The following is a 22384-nucleotide window of genomic DNA, read 5'->3' on the forward strand; positions in this document are numbered from 1 at the left end:
GATTCCAAGTTAATACCAGTGCACTTGGACTGTCCCTGTGCCTTTTTGATCGCGATTCCGAATGCTAGCTTGACTGGGAACTGCAGGTGCTTGAAACTGAACGGCATTGTCTGTCGGAATGGGTGGAATGTGGGGGATGAATACATCTACTTTTCCCTTCCTGGTCAACACTGTTGTTTCAAGTAGAAATTTGTTAACGCAAAGCCTTGTGCCATTACGCAGGTCCATTCACCTCCCAAACGCCTACCCTTCGCCAAGCCACAAACAGACAATGTTTGACTTTTATATATCTGTATTTTATTTGGGATTTGTATAGCGCCTTAAACCAAAGAGCTGTACATAAGATCATAAAAGCAGTACAATAAAAGTGGGAAATGTAAGTAACATTTGACAGTCAGCCTTGTCAATCAGAATGGAGAAGGTAGGACTTCAGTGATACACGAAACCGAGAGTATGAGGAAATGAAGCAAAGAGAAAGTGGGAGGGCATTCCAATGCAAGGGAGCCAGCAAAGAAAACAAAAAAATGTGACTGAGCACAAGGATGACGATAGAGAGCAAGGAGAAATTGAGAACAAGAGAGGAGAGAACGGGATGGAGTATAGAACACAATTAGTGAGTAAAGATAGATAGCTGCAAGACCACAAAGTGATTTAAAGATGACAGAGCAAGCCAAATTTGAGTCGGAAGTGAAATGGGAGCCAATCAAGAGTAAGAAGAGACGGGGCAATAGAGTGAAAGGGGGCAAGACAAAGAAAACGAACAGAGGCATTAAAAACACAATTCAAGTGGCAAGACGAGTGAGAGGAAGGCCAAAAAGGGAGGCAGAACATTAGAAGAGTCACAAGAAAATTAGTGTGGAAATCAGAAGTTTAGTGGCATCAAAAATCAAGAAATGACGAGCATTATGAATTTTACATAGGTGAAAACGTCAGGCATGCGATGATAGAGAAATGTGATACTTAAAGGGATAGTTCACTCTAAAATGTTATTGGCTAAAAAGATGGCCCATAATAAAAAGAAAATATAAAAAAAATATTTGTAAACAACGTTCCTATGTAACGTTTTGAGCAAATGACGCTCAAACGCAAAAATGTCAAGCACTAGGAGGCATCCATTTTGTGAAATGGATGAGTCTGCTGTGCTTGAGTTAATCTCTGCCCTTGTGGCACTAATGAAGCAAAAGCCACCTGCTGGTAGCTTTTATTACAGCGGCTTTTGCTTCATTAGTGCTGGAGAGTGCAGGCAGGAAGGCTGCTGCTGGTAAGTGCTTATTATTTTCTTTTTCTTTTGAAACCACAGCATTTATAAATACAACTTTTTTGTATTTATAAATGCTGTGGTTTTCTTTTTAATTTCCCGGGCTCCTTAAAAAGTAAACCACGGCACTTATAAATACAACTGTGTTGTATTCATGACTGCAGCAGCTTTTGCTTTCAGTCTCCCCCGCGCCGGGGGAGCCTGGCAGACTCAAAGCAAAAGTACCGGCATTTATAAATACAACCTGGTTGTATTTATAAATGCTGTGGTTTTCTTTTTAAGTTTCCCGGACTCCTCCAGCTTGGGGGAGCCTGGGAAACTTAGAAAGAAAACCACAGCAATTATAAATACAACCGCGTTGTATTCATGACTGCAGTGGCATCAGCTTTGAGTCTCCCGGGCTCCCCCGGCCCGGAGGAGCCCAGGAGACTCAAAGCTGAAGCCACCACAATCATAAATACAATGTTTTATTTACGATTTCTGTGGTTTTCTAACCACAGCCATCATAAATACAAGAATGTTGTATTTATAATTGCTGCGCCTTTTCGTGTAGGCAAGTCCAGGCAATTAGGAATACTTCGCGGGCACTCGGCAGAGTATATATAATGTTTTGCCCATCTTTTTATCCCTTTAAAAGATAGATCAGCGTCTAGATAAAGTACCAGGTTGTGAGCCATGGGAGAGATAGGAAGCTGAGAAGGAGGAAACTAAATAAAAAGAGGATGGGAAGATGGGATTGTGTTTGCTGTAAAGAAAAGTACCACAGTTGTAGCAGCATTTAGTACAAGAAAATGTTCTGACATCCAGGAGTTCATGGCTAATAGGCATGACAAAAGTTTGTTATGGACTTCAGAAGTGAAGGATATGAAAGGATGAGAAAGACAGAAAAAGTGAAGTATCATCTGCATGGACATGGTGAGCTATACCAAAGGATAAGATAATAGCCAAAGGAGAGAGATAAAGAGAGAAAAGAACCAAGAACCGAGACACTCTGAACAAGTGGGAGTACGTCAGACGATGAGCCTGCTCAAGAGACTGAGAATGTCCTTTGGGACAGGTATGACCTAAACCACGAAAGAACAGACCCTGAAAACCCAAATGAGGAAAGAGAAGTTAGTAATAGAGGGTGATTATATATATATGGAATACATTACACACTGTAATCGTATTTCTAATGCTTGTATCTGCTTAGATTCACATGCTATGCATAGGCCGACATCTAGTGGAAGCTGCAGAGTATTATAGTAGTTGTTTTCGAAACTCGTAAAGGGACGTCGACCGGGCGTGCAAATAATACGATCCCTAGTACGACGTCCACAGTACCCATGGTCCTTCACGCATCGAGGTCAATCAGATTGTTTTGTTTCTGACATGAGGTAGCATGAAGTCTAGTGTGAGTACAGGTGTATCAAAGCAGATATGTATCAGGTAAGCTCCTATAAACATCCATGCACCTTCTCTCCAAGGAGAGGAAGGGTGGGCACATGTGAATCTAAGCAGATCCAAGTATGAGGAATACTATTATGGTGAGTAATGTAACCCTTCTGAGACTTGTGGAATCTGCTTAGATCACATGCAATGCATAGATTAGCAAGCAGTGTTAGGAGACGGTGGTGGGTTGTCAGAAGGTCCATTGGCAAATAGATGTTTTAGAACCACTTGTCCCACTGGTTTATCTGCTTTGGAATGAGTGTCAATGCAGTAGTGCTGTGTGAAAGTATGTACTGAGCTCCATGTAGCTGCTTTGCAAATGGTGTCTAGGGGAACATTTGCGATAAAAATCAAAGAAGCTCCAGTACCCCTTGTGGAGTGAGATCTTGGTGTGAAAGGCAGATTTTTGCTTGATAATGAGTAACAGAGCTGTATGCATCTGACTACCCACCTGGAGATGGCATTTTTGGAAATGCAGTCTCCTTCTTTGCCTGGTGCTACGGAGACAAACAGGTGGTCTGTTTTTTTAAGCGTTTTTGCTTTGTCTACATAGTAAAGGTCCGCCCTCCTTATATCTAGTGTATGGAGTTTTTTCTCAGCTGAGCTTGTTGGATTCTGGAAAAAAGCCGGTAGCTCAATGGATTGGTTCACGTGAAATTTGGAAATTAATTTAGGTGAAAACCTAGGATGTGTACGTAAAACCAATTTGTCCTTGTGGATGACAAAGAATGGGTCCAGCACTGACAAAGCTTGCAGTTCACCAACTCTTCTTATGGAAGTAATAGCCACTAAGAAGGCAGTCTTGTATCTCAAGTGTTTAAGACTTGATTTATACATAGGTTCAAATGGGGGTCCGCCTGGCAGTGGGATTGAAATCGGAGGGTGGAGTCTCTTTACTCCCTCCATGAACGCCTTAATGATTGGAACTTTCCACCACAATACTTTACTCTGAGAGGTGGTGCAAGCTGATAAAGCCGCCAGGTGGACCTTTATAGAGTTCAATACTAACCCTGAGTGTAACAAGTGGATAATATAGAGATAAGAATGTGGGATGAGTACATTTTATGGGGTTTATTTGTTTAGACTGGTACCAAATTACAAATCTCCTCCACTTGTCGAAATAATAGTGTCTGGTGTTTGGTTTACGTGCCTCTTTGAGGATGTCCATACACCTCAGTGGTATATATATTTTTTTTTTATTTGTATATAATCTTTGTTAGATTTTTACAAAAGAAGTTCTCGTGATCACATATAACTGACAAAAAAGAAAAAAAAATGTAGAAGGTTATGTGCTAATAGGTGATTGGAGCAATATTATTGTTATTGTTTTCACCGTCCACAGTTTATCAAAGTTGAGGCGAGTTTCTCGTTAAATGTCAGAGAGATGGGAGATCTTTTCCATGCTGATATTTAGTAGTTTTGCCGTCGCAATTAGCCATCTAGTTTGAGCTCCTGTAATTAAGCGGTTCCACCACGTGTCTTTGTCATTGATGAAATAGTTTATAAGCAAGGGACCAAAAAAAGGCATTCCTTTCCTGTGCGATCGCCGGGCAAACCATCAGGAGGTGTCTTACAGATTCTGTAATTTCAGGATTTTTACAGAGACGACATGTGGTATATTAAGATGTCCAAACACTAAGACCTCAGGAGGTATGCTGCCAAGTTCATTGAGTGAGGTTGAGGGTGAACTGCTATACTCGCGTGTTGTGTCAGAAGATTGGTCTGGCACAGGAGTTTGATGGGATCGCACATCACCAGTTTTCGTATATGTGGATACCATGGTTGTCTTGCCCACATGGGAGCAACTCGGATGAGCGTCATTTGTTCTCTGTGGATCTTGTTCACCAACCTGTTCAGAAGAGGAGTTGGGGGAAAAGCGTAAGCAAATTTCCCTGACCAGCTCATCCATAGCGCGTTCCCCTTGGAGTCTGGTTGGGGAAAACTGGACGTGAAGTCTGGGCATTGCCTGTTTTCCCTTGTAGCAAACATGTCTAGTGTGGGGTAGAGAGTCCACTACAGTATTGAGTTTCCCTGGAACATGTTGGGAAGATAGGAACATCCCCGGACTGAGTGGTCATTTCCATACTTTCTGTGCTAGTTTGAACAGATTTGGAGAATGAGTGCTTCCCTACTGATTGATGTAGAACATCGCAGAGGTGCTGTTGGTTAGAATTTGCACCTACTGATTTTTCATCACCCAGAGAGTGATGCGTCCGTTATAACGATCGCTTGCACCGCCGGATCGTGGAAGGGTTTTCCTTTCAATAGATTCTCCCTGGTCTACCAGCGTAGGTTTTCTACTAGTGTTGGCAAAACTATCACTAGATCGTCCCACTGACCGCTTGCCTGAGACCATTGTTTCAAACACTCCTGCATAGGGCGCATGTGCAAACGTGCTTGTGGGACCAGATAAATGAATGATGCCCTCATGCCTAGAAAACACATCGCTTTGCGTATGCTTATCTGGTGACAGGCTTGATACTGAGGTATTTGCAGTAGCGTATTTGAACTCTTTCCTTTGATGGAAAGACTAATCTTGCTTCTGTGTTTTAGACCGCTCCTAGGAACTGTTTGGTTGTGCTTGGCACCATGCTTTATTTTTTCTTGTTTATTGAGAAGCCAAATTGGAAGAGAAGGTTTATGGTTCTTCGAGAGTTTTGCCTGCAAAGTTGGGGTGACTCACCTGCAATCAGCCAGTCGTCTAGTTAGGGGTACACTGGGATTTCTTCCTTGCGCAGGTGCGCTGCCACCACTGCTAGTACCTTGGTGAATACCCTTGGAGCTCAAAATCGACAAAAATTGCTGCCACATCTTTGACCTGGTGTCTTAATCGTTAGCTAGCCTATTGATTTTAAAGTATCGTACTCCACCTTTGCAGATTTGAATGCATCCTCCACGGCTCTACAGGCATGTTGAGGAGTGTTGCCTCGGTTTCCTGTTTGAAACCAGACTGGCGTAGCCATGCATGGCGTTTAATGATTGTACTTTTGGCAATGATCCTGCCCGCACTGTCTGCGGCATCTAAGTTGTTTTTTAAGATGCAGCTGGATACTGCTTTGCCATCTGCTGCTACTAGGGCCATTTGCGATTTGAGGGGTTCAGGAGCTGAAGCTATTAGTGCTGTTACCTCGCCCCACTTGTGGCAGTTGTAGCTTGCTAGTAGTGTTGTGTTATTCACAATCCTTGTCTGAAAGGCTGCTGAAGTGGCCACCTTTCTTCCCAGAGTGAACAGTTTCTTACTTTCTTAATCAAGGTGCGCTTCCAAAGAGGCTAAAGGTGTTCCAGCCCTCTTTTGAGTTGTTACCACAAGAGAGTCCGGTTTTAGTTGCCCCCTGATGTAAAGAGGGTCCGTGGGTGCAGGACGGAAGAGTTTTTCAATACGCTGGTTGACTACCGGCATTTGGTTCGTGGTCTCCAGAGAAGGTTGTATCCTCCTTTGACGGACTGAAGGATTGGAATAAATTGGGTGCCGGCTTTCCTGTCTCCCAATATATCCTCCACAAAATCCGTATCTAACTGAGTTTCTTGGGTCTGAATTTTAAAATGCTCGCTGCCTTCATGAGCATAACGTTATACAGTGGTTGATTAACTGGTGAATCTGCCACTGGTGCGTCTTGATTAACTGGAGAGGGTTGTACACATCCTCTTCCACATCGTAACATTGGTCTGCTTCCTTATAGTATCGTTGTCCTCAGTGTCCGTATTTATATCATATGAATCAATATGAACTGGGTCTACCTAAGGTGAAAAAGGAAGGGTGTCAGGACGTGGCGTTTTAGCTGGGGCCTGGGAGGATGTAATGGCAGTAGTTGGTGGCATGGTTTGTACATTTTGGAAAGCCTGGGGATCTTTTTCAAAGAAGTTAGCCATGAATGTCATTCTCCTCATAACCCTGTCAATGTCCTCAGCGGTCCAAGTTGATGAATTTGGTATGGACCCAGGGCTTTGAGGTGTAATCTGTACCGGAGGTGTAGACTGTGCCTGAGGTGTAGGCTGGCTCTTGTTTTTTAAGGCCTCTGTTAAGGTCTCTTCTTCTTGGGAAACAAAGTGTCTTTCTCTGTGAGGTGTGCTAGATTTCTCCTTGTGGGCATGACTCTTGGAGGAGTGTTTTTTTGAACTTTTTTGCCTTAAGGAGGCTTTCAGGGACATGCTTTTGCACCAAATGGGCTATTCCCGATCGCTTGGTGCCTTTGGCCATTTTCGATGTGGAGTGTCGAATATCGGTGGAGTGCGTCGGAGTGTTCCTGGTGTTCACAGCTCTTTCCTTTGTTGCTGTGTTCTGCTGCTGGAGTATCTCTTCCAGCTCTATTGCTGCCTGCCTGATTAAAAAAACACCTCCAGACGCAGAGCGTCGCGGAGTGCGTCGGAGTGTTCCTGGTGTTCCCAGTGCTCCAGGCGCCCAGGAGCCTGGAAGCATTTCAAACTTGCTCGAGTAAGAAAAAAAACATCTCCCGGAGTTTGATTGTACTACGCCCAAATTTGAGCACATTGAGCATGTCTGGAAGACCCTCCCCTCGGCTCGTTGAATCTACACATCTCTCCTCCTTGGGCTCTTGCCCCCAGCCGACCTCGAACATGGAAACGGGCCCCTCCCCCCAGAGCGCCTCATCAGGCTTCCCAAGTAAGTGGCACGCTGGTCTCTCCCCGAGACAGTTTTGAAAAATCATTGACGTTCTGCTGTAATCTACATGCATCAGAGCAGCGCCCGGAGCGGGGAGGGGAGCAGGGGCGGACTGTGGGTTGTTTGGTTCATTCCTCCTATATCTTCCCACCCGTCCGTACGGCAATTGTCAAATAGAACACATGAGTTTTGCATGGCGGTTCACACGTTCGAAAAATCCAAAATGTTCTGCACAAACAAGGAGCCCACATGTAACTCTGTCGCCCACGTTGAAAATCCGAAATGGGACGGCTGGCTTGATGAATCCGAGCCACACCCCTTCACTTGCAACACAGATAAGTCTCTTATTCAAAAGAGCCAAAGGAACCTGGACCGCCAAACTAGAGATAACCAACATCAGTGCAAATCTTTGATTCCAACACTTAAAACTTTAACATGGAGAACAGTCAAAAAACGCACACATGATCGCACCAACGGCGACCTTTGTGTTACTGTACAGCACACAGACGGTTTACCAAATAACACTCAAATGCATATTTCGGAAGTCGCAAACTTTTTACCACACCCGTCTCGGAAGATCCGAGTGCTGTCTCGCCACACTTGCAAATGACTGCTACCGGTGACAAGTTGCCTCTATCCCCTGTGAAGTTGGTCGAGGAAATGAATGCATCTCGCCATGGTTTAAATAAACCGCATTCAAATTGCCCTAAAAAACCGGAGCGCCGCAATTCACTAATGGTAGCGGACCAGCTCCTAAAAAACTTGAAAGAATTGAACTCATCTATTTCCACGAATACAAAACCTAGACCGCTGGTACCTCAACAATTAAGCAAAGAAATTGTGGAGCTGGGAGAAGTGGAAAAACTAGTGTGCCTGACTTCTGAGCATAAAGCTCCTACTAGTCAGAACCAATCAAATATTCCACTTAAAAGAAGAAAACTTGATCCAAGTACAACAACCTTTTTGCATTGCTCTCAAAAAAGATTACCTTGTAACAAGACCGACGAGACTAGAACGGTAACAAAATCTAAAATTACTTCTAGTAGAAGAAATAACCAGAGCCCAACCAGCTTGGATGATTCATCTGGAGAGGCCATGTCGGATTCCTCATTCATGGAACACGATTTCCCAAAAATACGCCGGGCACCGCCTAGACATCGCAATAGAATGCAACTAGATAATGACCGGGAGATCTGTACCATACTTGTCGAGCAAGTAATTAACGAACTAAGGCCAAACTTGATGTCCGCTCTGACAATTACAGTGGCCCTGTTGCTAAAGCTTTACAAGCACTTGAATGAAGCACTCGGAGATCAAACAAGTCTCCTACTCACAACAAATTCTAAAATATCCAAAATGGAACAGGCCCTTTATGACCTGCAACAACAAGAATCGAATGGTCTCAAGAACAATGAGATGTTAAATGCTCTACTAAGAGATCAACTGAGAAACAACTCCGAAGATAAACGGCTCCTGGCTGAAGTCGCACAAGAGGCTATAGCGACCCTCCAAAAGCACCAACTCATGAGGACTGACAATCCCGGAAAAATCGGTGCAAGAGAGTCACCTTGCTCCATCGACCCTACCAGAGAAAATGAAGTTCCTCGTGCCAGCTCTACTGTGCAAAGAGCACACCAACCTAGAGGGGATTCTGAATTGGTCTGCAACCAGGAAGTTGTCGATTCCGACCCCTCTACTGTAAATCAATCAAATACAAACTTGCTCCAGAGCGATGTATGTATCACTCTTTCAAAAGCAACAACAAAAAGTGCTGCCTTGGTGCCAACCCCAGCAAATGTTCCCACTTCTGCAACCTCTGACGGTGCGTCAACCTCTCAATTCGTAGCCTCAAACGAGGGTTGCGTACAGAATCCCCCGACGAAGAAACTCTTTGCAATCTTTGAAAAAAGAAAGCCTTCTGAGGTGGGCATTAAAACATGCGAACCCCGCCAGGTGCAGAAGCAAACAATGAAAACCAAAAACATAAAAACCATAAAAAATGCAAGAGCTAAAAACTCAAATACATTTTTAAGGAACATTAAGGCTCTAAATGTAACAATAACAGAACCAACAAACAAGTTGTCGTACTCTAACACTGAAAGATCACGTCAGAACCAAACCAACGATGACCAATAATCTTCACATACGTCAAATATTCTAAACGCACGAAAAAGCCACCAAAGCAAAGACGATAGAATGATTGAACTACTAGCTAATTTGTACACTCACGAAGTCGACCTGGAAAACGGATCTTCCGAAGAAGACTCAAAAGATGATGACATCTCGGATTACATCTCAGACGAGGAACTCGAACCGTCCCTGGCAAATCTTCCCATGCCGAAAGCAGCAGTAGTAACGACTCCCAAAAGAACATGTACCTTTCCGACATCCCCAGCTGCAAAATCTAAAGATGCATCTTCGAACCCTGGCGACCAACCTAGATTCATGACAATCGCAGAGAAAAGAGATTGCACCATTAAGAGGCTGTACCCTGTAGTAGACTTAACTAATTCACCAAATGCATGCTCATCCGAAGGAAAAGAAAAGGAGCCTCTGGAAGTCGAAGAAAACCGGCCTAAGATCACGACTGAAAACTTAAAACATCTACCAATTTCTCAAACCAATTCTACCCAAGAGTGGAGAAATGACAAGAGATCTCAGTTAAAGGGAGATTCTCTTAAAAAGTTAAACATCCAACCCACAAATCGGAAAACGTCTTTTGATTGAGAGAATATTTAGATCAGGTGATCCTCTAATTTTGAATAGAGGCAACGTGCTACAGTTGCTTGGACACATTCCAAAACTACGTGCTGTATCTACAGAAGACATAAAAATTGTCGAGTTTGTGGAGGAGTCCGCAACTGACAGAGTCTTACTGCACATCCCTTTGCGATTAATTTGCAATCTGATCTTAAACTGTAACTCAGAGCTATATTCTCTTGGATTTGACCTAAAAGTAGTGTGTGACGCAAAAATACCTGCACAAATAAGACCACAAATGAGTAATCAATCAAATAAGAAGGGAGGTTCAAAAATTAAAGACTCGACGGATGTCCCGAAAGAGACCATAGCTCGACCTTCCTTTAAATCCCTTCGAACAGATGACCAGGACTCCGTTAATTGCGACAGTCCCATAAAACAAATCAAAATTACTATGAAGAATAACCTGAATGTACTAAATGGCATGGAAAAAGCTTCAAGACAGAATAACGTCGACACGGGACTAGCCTCCTGGAGTTGGCTATCTGTGTCCCTAAACAACTGTGAGGAGCTCTAACGCCAACCCGATACGCCTACGGACTCCTTATTGATAGGCTCCTGGAACACAAGAGGATTCAAGCACCTCTTCGGATAATCGTTTAACGTACTTGAAAAATTGGATGTGATTTGCCTCCAGGAAATGTGGCTTGAAAAGCCACCCTGTGCCGACGGTTTTGAAATAGCTTCAAACCCAGCAATCAAGCAATGTATGGGTAGACCAATGGCTGGTCTAATGATAATGGTAAAAAAATCAAAAAACAAAAATAACAAGCACAGAAAATCCATCACCATACCTGCAGACTGCGACCATTGAATTAAATGTAAATTTACCTCACAAAATAACGACTATTCACATTATCAATATTTATTGGAAGCACACCGCCACTGACGAATTGGATTTCCTAGATCTAATCTGCGACACAATTGACCGGATCTTAGAGTCCAGTGATATGCCAAACCTAATATTATGTGGCGACCTTAACATGGAATGCGTTGAGTTGGAACCTGAGACTACAACGAACAACAATACACACAGAAAATCAAAAGACCCCTATAACATCAAAGCGGCTTGGAACAACGAGATGGAAGATCGTGAAATGACTTTATTAAATGTAAACATCAGAGGGGATATCCCTCCCAAAGCACCCTGGTCTCAAGGCAAAAAAGCCTCGATCCTTGACTACTTCTACGTATCAAATGTCATTGAGAACAAAATATCTGAACTAGTTGTGATCCCGACGGAACAAAGTGACCACAACTTAGTAACCATCCAAATCTCTGGCGTGAGATGCACTGAAAAAGAATTTTGGAATACGAATATAAGCTTGACGCCTGGTCGAAACAGAGTACGAATTAACAGAGGTAACATCATAGACATTGCAACCATCCTTCATCTGAACAACGAACCCCTATTCGAAGCCCAAATTGAATACCCAAGATTATTGGAAAAATACATCGAATAGAATCTGGGCCCTCAAAAAATAGGGTCTCGTCACCAGCACTCCTACGATCCGGAAATTGTTGTTAGAAAAAGGATCACAAGGAAAGCTTTACGAGATGCTAAGAAGAGCTCCACTTACAACTATCTGTTGGAAACAAAAAAAGCGAAAGCATCATATAGAAATTGGCTGAAAGGCCATAAAAATTGCATCCTACAAAACGATGCCGAAGCGATGACAAAGATTCGGACTGAAAAAAATTATAAATCATTTTGGTCCTTAATTAATAATACAGAAGCCAGTCAAGGTTCCCTACAGGTTTCCACAGTCACCGAGTCTCAATGGATATATCATTACACTGAGTTATTTAACAACCAACAAAAGGAGGGTCACAAAAGCCTCGAACATCACAGCCCATGGACCCTAAAGATTTCGAAAGAAAACATCCTGAAAAACATTAAAAATCTAAGCCTCTCTCGAGCTCCTTGCCCTGACGGCCTGACTAACTAGATGTTAAAGCAAAATCCGGAGGAGTGGGCTGATTTTTGTTACAACTTATTCTGTAACATCTTAAAAGAAGGAAGAGTTCCAAAAACATGGAAGTGAGCTTTGATCGTGCAGATCTTCAAAAAAGGGGTACGGTCTGATCCCAAAAACTTCAGGACCATAGCCCTCCTCGACGTGATCGGAACATTTTTTGCTACCCAAGTTCTTCACCAGAGAACATCATGGATTAAAGACGTAGGAGCTGTTGATACCCGACAAACTGGATTCACGAAGGGCATTGGTTGTTCACTGAACCTTTTCATCTTAAACATTTTAAAAATGGGCGCGATAAAGAAAAAAACGAAGATCTATCTGGCATTTGTCGACCTGGCTCACGCCTTTGATAGCGTCGATCGAGACATGCTCTGGGCTAAAATGATAAAACATAAATGTCCAGTTAGCCTACTGAAAGCGGTGCAAGAACTTTACTCTGACACGACCGTAAAAATCAGACTTGACCAAAAGTGCTCTGTATCAACAGCCATCCAAACATCAAGAGGCGTGAAGCAAGGCTGTCCGCTGGGAGCATGCCTATTCAGTTTCTTCATTCACAACGTTCATAAAGATCTATGCGAAGGAAGAGCCTTTCCTCCAAAGGTCGATGGATTCCACATTGGGCATATGCTCTATGCCGACAACATAGTCCTTATTGACTCAACACCGGTCGGCTTGCAGCGAAAATTGAGGTCATTGGAACATTACACCGTTAAAAACGGTCTAGAGATCTATGCCTCTAAAACCGAGATTCTCGTTCTCCAAAACCTAACCGGCGTGACATCCGCCAGAAAAGCAAAATTTAAATGGGACGTCGGAGGCAAATTGATAAATTGTGTCAGTCAAGTACCATACTTGGGAGTTTTGCTTAGTTCAAACATAAACGATAACCCGATGGTACAAAGGATCAAAAGAAAATGCAAGCTTTTAGCCGTTCAGGGTGCAATGTTAAACACGAAGTACGGAAAATTCAGCATAAAACCGGCCCTCGAATACTACAAGGCCAAGGTTGTGCCATCGTTAATCTTTGGAGCTGAGGCCATGCTGGGGTACACGTACGAGACATGGTCTTGGTGTGAGAATACCTATTGGAACCGAATTTTTCACTTACCGAAAGGATCCCCCTCGGCGTGTACTCGATATGAATTAGGGTTAACATCCATAAACGCTTATGTAGCATGGAATACTCTGGCACTATTTAGTAAAATCACGAGCCCAGAAAAACCTCCCACAATTCTCTATCTTGAAACATACGGAAAGTAAACTAGTAAACTATCAACCGCGTCAATACAAGAAAATGGGAGGATTGATGCCGAGCTATATTAGATCAAGTGAACGCTGACAGAGAGATGCCGATACAAAACCCAAATCACGTTAAAAAGAAACTGTGGGACGCTGACTGGTCTGAAACCTGTGACACCCGAAATGCTCATCGCTGTATGAACCTCGCTGCATCTGAAGCAAGAGCCCGGGCATCGATACCGAGTTATATGGAGCTATTTCCTTGTGTAAAAAAACAAAGACTTTACATGAAATTCTGACTGAATTTATTTTTAACCAAAGAAATCCTGAACTTAAGTCAATTACCTCCGAAATCTATCTGTGTCGATTCTGCGATTCTGATAATGAGACTTTAAAAGATTTGACCTTATATTTCAAAACGCTCAAAGATTTAAGAACCAGGACAATGGGCGAACTTTTGAATGCTAGACCCAGTCTATTTGGAGAGGATTGGTGGAAATCCTTGTCCGGCCGGCAGAGGGTTTGGACACTAAATCTGTATAGTCTTTTGACTTTCGGGGCCTGTCCTGTGGCGATTGGGACCTCAAGGACCCAGAGGACAGGGATTCGGTGGACCTCTCCCTTGACACAGTGTGTGCGAGTTTGGTCGACGTTGCCGTTGAATCTTGGCCCTTGGCTATTTGTTTAGTGCGGGGAGTAGTGCAAGTGCTACTGCCGCCGGGTGTCCCGGTAACAGAGCCGCCGGCCTGTCTATTGGGGTCTTGCACCTGGGAATCTCAGAGACTACGACGCTGCCATCGCTGGAGGCCCCGTCCACGGCGGCATCGGCCTGCATGGCATGATGGGCCCATCGCTTTGTCTTTCGGTCCTTGAGCGTTTTAGGCTTGAAGAGCTTGCAGGCTTGACAATGGCCCTCATTGCAGTCCTGTGCTAGACAATGATTGCACACCCAGTGCTTACCTACCCAGGGGAACCTCTTATTACAACTAGGGCAAAAATGAAATGCAGTGTTTTCCATAGTTGTAGGAAATGGCAGCTAGGCGACAAAAGAGAGTGTAATGGGAAATATGCATTCTCTAATGTCCACCCCCACTCTCCCTACTGTTTGGGCCAAACCCGGTGCGGCCTTCCAAGGACGAAGGGGCCCGTCGAATCAGGTTTTGGTTCGACGTTCGTCCTTTCCACCGCCGAAGAAGTTGTCAAAAGTTGGTGTAGTGAAAGAATAAAAAGAGTAACTAACTCTAATTTAACAATAGTCAATGGCATAAACCGAAAGGAACGGCGCGATTATGCATCCGTCAATGATGGCGAAAAAAAACTATCTGAGGGACATTGACGCGTGAAAGACCATGGGTGCAGTGGACGTCACACTAGGGATAGTCACACTAGGGATAGTATCACTGGCGCGCCCTGTCGACGTCCTTTTTCGAGTTTCGAAAACAACTGTAATACTCTGCAGCTTCCACTAGATGTCGGCCTATGCATAGCATGTGATCTAAGCAGATTCCACAAGCGTCAGAAATATATATATATAGATAGACCCATACCAATATATGAAAACACATTTGCTGCAAACTTCTTGCTGTGCATCTAATTTCCCTGCAGGGAATAAAACATGAATTCTATCGACTCAAACACATACATTGGAAAGAGACACTTGTGTTTTCACTAGCCGAGAAGGGCACCTGAGCCAAGAGTTTAGCGCTGCTGCAACAATAACCTGATGGCTGTCTTCCAATGGCAAGGTCAGTGACATATCGATGAGCCAATAACTCCTGAGTTGTGACCGGAGCAGTTACGAATGTCAGCAAGGTGTCTTGGGGCTCATTTGTCTTGCGTCTCATTTGAAATGCCACTTATGCAGGTGACAAATTGGAGGAGGCCTTGTGCTTTCCAGGAAGAAACAGCTCCTAAATGGGTAAGTGGTGCGCAATGAATTTCATTCATGCAGATCGTGTTTGCTAAGTGTTGCTGTGCTGCGGGTCATGCCCCTCGATCTATAAAGGGGGGCACAAGGTTCCCCAGTCCATTGGGATGTGAATGCCAACCTTGGGAGGGGGGCAGAATAGATGTAGGAACTGCTTCCTAAGCATTGGTCTTAAAGTGAAGAATGGGCAGGACATGCGGACAGTGAGAGCACCCAAGCCACCTAACCTATAAAGTAGTGCAGGCTTTTGGTGTGCTTGGTACTGTCCTGGCTGTTCTATGTAGTGAAGACATGAGTAGGCATAGTGCCAACTGAGCCCTCTTCAGTGTCTCAGTTCCATCTCTCCAGTCGAGGATTGGGTGCGCTTAGTGGCTCAGGTGAGGTGAGGTCACAATGGACCAGGGCAACGCAGCTTCCGCCAGGCTGAAGTCCAATGCTGCTAAAGAGCATACAGTCTTGCTCAGTCAGCCATGTCAGTGACATATATAGCTCCATGTAGCATGGTGAGCAGGAAGAGCAAAGAACAGCTAGGGCAACTCTAGGGACATCACCCCCAATCAGATATCTTACTGCTGGTAGTGTTCTGTCATTTACATCACTCCCACTCACTCCTTTCCTCATCTTAGAAATATTCCTGCAGCGTCAACTGGATCGCGGAAAACATTTTCCCTAGCAGTGCATACTGGGTGAGGCCAGCCTTAAGGGGCGTTCAACACGTCCACTCCTTGCCACAACATCAAGAAGCCATATACCCCTAAAACGATAACTTGTGATCACTGTTTCCCATGCTCAGTTGCGTTAGGGAACCATAAGGAAAACATGATGAGCTCTCAGACAGTGGAGCAGGGAGAGCAAGAGATGAGGAATCTGTGGGATGAACAGCCATCAGAAAGAACATTAGCAGAGAAGAGTGATGTGTTCTTCTAATAGAAAGTGTTCTGTCAAGGCTTCTTTTTTGGTCATTCACTTTTTATTGTAATGTAAATCAAAGGACATTCATTATCAAATATTATCAATTACAATTGTCCATATTGCTATCTTGCATAATATTCAGACCTGAATGGCAAAATATAGCTTAACCGGCACTCCTCAAGCTCCTGGAAGAGTTTGCCCCAATATCTGGCTTTTGCATTAATCATGGGCAGTCACTGGGGCTTGTGATTTCAGAACCTCCCGAGGTCCAACGTAATCTGCAATCCGCATGCCTATTTAAATGGCCAGACCAGGAAATCACTTACTTGCAGGTTCAGATCACCAATACTTACAGGGCACTCTTGGGGGCTAATATTCCCACACTTTGTAAAGAAGCCAAAGATACACTTCAGCTGTGGGAGATGCAGGAGATCTCTTGGCTGGGGCGTGTCAGCCTGGTCAAGATGACCTTACTCAGACAAATTAACAAGCAAGGGTCCTGGGAGTCTCTCTGCCAGACATTAGCAACCCTGACATGTTCCCCTAGCTCACTATTCTTAGAGAGGCACAGCTCCACCCTACTGATGAGGTCCAACCAGACCGAAACACGAGTCTGGGGTTGCTGTTGGTACTCTAGTTCAGAGGAGAATTGCCTAGTATTTCGGTGCTGGACTGCCCCAGGGCAGGACAAAGACTAATATGTTCTGGATATTTCTCCTCTGTGAAAGATAGTGAGCTAAAGACTCTGGGTAAGGCTCTCGTAACCAGGACTAATGTCTGGCAGAGAGACTCCCAGGACACCCCTTGTTATTTGCTTACTCATCAGACTCCTCTTCACCTTCCAAGCCCTGCCAATCTTTATCCCGGAGCGGGCATAAAGCAGTGGGGCGATTTATTTGGCTGGTTAAACTGCAGAGAATTTCTCTCAAAATACTCCTGAGGTGATCCAGAGAGCTTGGCGGGCTGCGGATCCCGCCGATTTAGCGTAATTTCCGGGCTTCTCAGGTTACCCCAATGTTGGATTGGGCATTAGAAGATCGACTCCCGAAATGGAAAGCACTGAAACAGGTCGGCTTACCTATTTCCTTGGACCATCTCCTGTTCCTCCCTAAAACCATGAGGGGCGCCCAAAGGGGCCTTTTGAAATCCACTAGTTGTACCTTGTATCATTGGAATAAAGCTTGTTTAAATTGGGATTGAAGTTGGGACTAGGTCCCCTTTCCCCAGTACTGCAAAACCCAGAGTTCTCCATAGGCTTGGGAAAAAAAGATGTTTGCACAATGGGAAAAGTCTGGGGTTCTGCGGTTAAGAGATCTATATAAAGAAGGAATACCTCTTACGTTTGCATAGTGTAAAGAAAAGTTTAAGACACCCAAGACAGCGATTTAGATCTGTGCAACTCAGTCACTGGGTGCAACTCAGTCACTGGGTGTCTCACAACCATGTTAGCGGGAGTCCGACCGCCTAAAGGAATAGAACTCGGGGTGATGGAGAGTAAAAAAACACAAAGTATCCACCTGCTACCGATTATAGGAAAGAAGGCTTCTCTAGAAGAAATATTGCCCTCTATGATACAATGGGAAAAGGAACTGGGGATTGACATTTCAGAGAGATTCCGGCAAAAAATGTGGACTCAAGCTCACAAGAGCCCCCACTGTATTTGTATCAGAGAAGGGGCCATTACATAATGTTATTGGTGGTATATGACTCTCCAAAGGCTGCATGCGATCCGACCTGACTATTCGGACAGTTGTTGGCATGGGTGTGGACAGTTGGGTGACCTTGCACACATGTGGCAGTACTGCCCAATCAAGCAAACATATTGTCAGGAGATCTGCTCTAGAATAAAGGACATCACAGGTAGCTTACTCCCTATGCGACCACTGACCTTGCTATTGGGGGATGTCCCTGAGGATGGCACCTACCTGTTGACAAGGCCTCAAACAGACCAGGTTTCGCATTTACTGATGCCAGCAAGAATAAACTGTGCACGCTTCTGGAAGTCTGGGCCCCTGCATTTCATATTGGTGGGTAAAAGTGTGGGAGATTATAGCCATGGAGAAGCGTACTGCGCACCCATCAGATCACAGGGTGAGATTCTCTGGCACTTGGGCCCCTTTTCTAGATTTTGTCTAAGAGAGAGAACATATGTTTTTTCGTCCACAACTCCTGAAACACCTCTTCTAAAGCTGGCAGGACAACTGTGAGTTGGATAGATTCCAGTTGGGGGTTGGGAGTGCCTCATGGGCGAGATGAGAAGGCGGGGATGGGATGAGTTAATGGCATTATATCTAGTATTAGGAGCTTATGATAATAATACAATATGAATTTCAACAATGGTCACACGTTTATATTCACATTAACGTAAATGCTTTTAAGTCCTGAGGTTCACAGTGTATGCCCAGATGGTTATTACGACTTACAAAATTAATAAATTGGTCCCATTCCTCCATACATTTTGGCATCTCACCCCTATAGGCGGCGTCAGTTTTACTCATTGCCACCACAAACCATATCTTTGCCCACCACTCCTTTATATACAGGGTTCTTGGGGTTTTCCAGTTGAGGGCTAGTACAACACATGCAAAGACCAAGAAATGAGTTGTTAATTTAGAGGAGACTGCGACTTCATTGATGTTTTTAATTTTGTGCGAGAACCTCCTTTCAATACGGCTGAATGAGTTTGCATGACCAGCAAATATGAAACAGATTCCTGGGGGCATGTGCACACCTCCAACAACAAGGTGGTATTGTCAGATCTATCTTGTTGAGCCACTCGGGAGTGAGGTATAACCTATGACATGCATTACTCACCGTAATAGCATTTCTGCTGATTGTATCTGCTTAGATTCACATGCTATGCATATAGTCCGACATCCAGTAGTAACCGCGGAGTATTGCATCTTGTCTTTCGAGAATCGAAAGGGGACGTCGACATGGGCGTGCCTGTAACACTATCCCTAACGTGACGTGTAGTGTACTCAAAATACCTCACGCGTCAAGATCCTCCGAATGTATTTTTTCTGCCATGAGGGAGCCCAATGACTATCATGAGTGAGTACATAAAACAGAGAAAGCAGTAAGATGTCTATGTTCCTTCCACCAGAGCGGGGAGGAAGGGTGGTCGCATGTGAATCTAAGCAGATACAATCATCAGAAATACTATTATGGTGAGTAATGCATGTCTTTTGATGTTTGCTAATCTGCTTAGAATCACATGCTGTGCATAGACTTGCGAGCAGTACCCGGAGTTGGAGGAGGGTTGTGAGAAGGAACAGTAGTGAAAAGATGTCTTAATACTGCTTGTCCCACCTGAGAATCAGACCTAGAATGAGTGTCTAGGCAATAGTGTTTTGTAAAGGTGTGTTCAGAACTCCAGGTTGCCGCTTTGCAAATGGACTCTAGGGGAACATTTGCAATGAAAGCTATGGAAGCCCCAGTGCCTCGAGTAGAATGTGCTCTAAGCTTGAAGGGCAGTTCTCTTAGCAATTGACAATCCACCTTGAGATGGCTGATTTAGAGACAGAATCCCCTTCTCTACCAGGAGCCACAAACAAAAAATTGGTTTGTTTTTCTCAGTGGTCTAGTTCTTTCCAGGTAAAACATGACTGCCCTGCGCACATCTAATGTGTGTAGGCTTCTTTCGGCCATGTTAGTGGGATTCTGGAAGAAAGTAGGCAGTTCTATTTATTGGTTCACATGGAACTTGGAAATAAATATAGGCGCAAATCGAGGGTGAGTGCGCAGAACCACCTCATCTCTGTGAACGTTAATGAAAAGTTCTACAACTGAAAGAGCCTGTAGTTCAGTAACTCTCCTTACAGAAATGATAGCTAGGAAGGCTGTCTTATAGGTAAGATCTTTGAGACTTGCCTTATGCATAGGCTCAAAAGGAGACCCCATAGGTCTAGTCAAAACCACATTTAGGTCCCATCCAGGAGCCGGGTTAGAAATGGGGGGATGAATCCTTATAACCCCTTCCATGAAAGCCTTAATAACTGGTATTTTCCACCACAACACCTTCTGGTGTGACATAGTGTAGGCCGAGAGAGCAGCTAAGTGAACCTTGAGGGAATTAAAAACCAGGCCTGAGTCTAGTGGGCGAGTCAGGTACAATGCAATGTCAGTAGGAGAGCAGTCAATAGGATTGACGCCCTTGGAATTGCACCAGATAAAGCACTTCCATTTACTGGAATAGCAGTATATGGTGTTAGGTTTTCTCACCTCCCTAAGTATGTCCATGCATCTCTGAGGGAGCCACAGGAGCCCGAACTCTATGACCTCAGGAGCCAATCCGCTAAATTCAGGGTTTGCGGGCATGGGTTAAGAGTCTCCACCTTGTCTTGAGATAACATGTTATACGGGCAAGGCAGTTTTATTGGAGGAGATGGGGACATCTCCATCAGATGGAGAACCAGGGTTGGCGGGCCCACATGGGGGTCACCAATATCATGGTGACTGGTTCTTGATGCATCTTGTGCACTATCTTGTTGAGTAGGGGAGTCAGGGGGTGGGGGGATAACAGCGTAAACAAATTTCCTGACCATGTTATCTAGAGACTGTTCCCCTTGGATCGGTTCTGGGGTACCTGGAGACAATCTTGGCATTGAGCGTTCTCCAGAGTTGCAAACAAGTCGATCTCCGGGAAACCCCATTGTGCAAAAACATTGGAGACAATGTCTTCGTGTAGTCGCCATTCGTACACTACGGGCAGTGGGAAGTGTATGCTGAGCACGTCCGCTAGAAGATTGAGTTCCTCTGGAACGTGTTGAGACAACAAGAACATCCTGTGTTTCAGAGCCCATCTCCAAATGTTCTGGGACAGCTTGGATAGCCCTGGAGAGTGTGTGCCTCCTTGCTTGTTCAAGTAATACATGACCGTGGTGCTGTCTGTGAGAATCAGGACTGTCTTCCCCTGTAACTGTTTCTGAAAGGCTTTCAGTGCTTTGAATACGGCTAACGGCTCCAACAGATTTATGTGGTTGGATGCTACTTCTGGGGACCACATGCCGTGCGTTGTATGCTGAAGCACGTGAGCCCCCCACCCCATGAGAGATGCGTCTGTCGTGAGAGTGGCTTCTACTGCGGGGGTGGTGAAGGTTTTCCCCTTCAAGAGATTTTCCCTCAACCACCACTGCAGAGAGAGAATGAGGGCTGGCGGCACAACCATCAGATCTTCCCATAGTCCGCTGGCCTGACACCACTGGCTGTTGAGCCACTCTTGCATAGGATGCATGCGCAGACGCACGTCAGGAACTAAGTAAATGCAGGACCGCCATCATTCCTAACAGTCGTATAGCTTTGCGTACCATCACTTCTCGACCGGCTACATATTGAGGGATCTGAAATAGTATGTTTTTAACCCTCTCGTTGGAGGGGAAGACGAGGCCGTCTTCTGTCTGAATTAGAGTCACTGTTTGACCTGACTGGGGTCTAGGACGACTTCTCGTTGATGGAGAATCCCATGTTGAATAAGAAGTCTGATCGTCTTTTGGCTGTTCAACAGGCATGTTCCGTAGGAATCCCCTGTTATGAGCCAGTCGTCGACGTAAGGGTAAACCGGAACGGATTCTCTGCGCAGGTGCGCTGCTGCCACCGCCAGTACCTTCGTAAACACCCTTGGCACTGAGGCAATGCCGAAGGGGAGTACTTTGAACTGATAGTGCTTGTCCTCGATCATGAACCTTAGGTATTTTCTGTGTGCCGGCAACATTGAAATATGAAAGTATGCATCTTTCATATCCAGTGTTGCCATGTAATCCCCCTGTTTCAGCAGAGGGATTATCTCCTGCAACATGACCATACGAACTTTTGAGGTTTGACAGATTTGTTTGCTGGGTGCAAGTCTAGCACAGGGCGCATGGTGAGATCCTTTTTGGGTACAAGGAAGTACACTGAATAAATACCCTTGTTTACCTGTAGAAGAGGGACGACTTCTATGGCACCCTTTTCCTGCAGGATCTCGACTTCTTGCAGCAGGATGCGTAGGTGTTCCGTCGTCAGGCGTCTTGATTTTGGTGGTCTGAATTGAGGTGGTCGGCAAATTCTATGCAATACCCGTGGGCGACAGTCTTGAGCACCCACTGGTCGGTTGTTCTCCCCTCCCATGCATGAAGGAATGATGTTAGACGTCCCCTGACCGGGGAGGCATGGGAGAGGACCTGGATCTGAGGGTCCTTTCTGACCCGAGGCCGGGGAGCCTCTGGGAGTGGAATTCCAGCCTCTACCCTTTCCACAGCGCTGTCCTCTAGGTG

At 44.8% G+C, this 22384-nt stretch overlaps 1 protein-coding gene across 3 annotated transcripts in view; it reads right to left on the bottom strand.

Moving 5' to 3' along the window:
* The window catches only part of LRBA (LPS responsive beige-like anchor protein), a 3444508-nt gene that overhangs the window by 2276091 nt on the left and 1146033 nt on the right, over positions 1 to 22384 (bottom strand). The gene's annotated exons all lie outside the window — the stretch shown is intronic.

This window comes from Ambystoma mexicanum, chromosome 6q (genome assembly GCF_040938575.1).
Source record: "Ambystoma mexicanum isolate Mex_15411 chromosome 6q, UKY_AmexF1_1, whole genome shotgun sequence".
NCBI lineage: Eukaryota > Metazoa > Chordata > Amphibia > Caudata > Ambystomatidae > Ambystoma > Ambystoma mexicanum.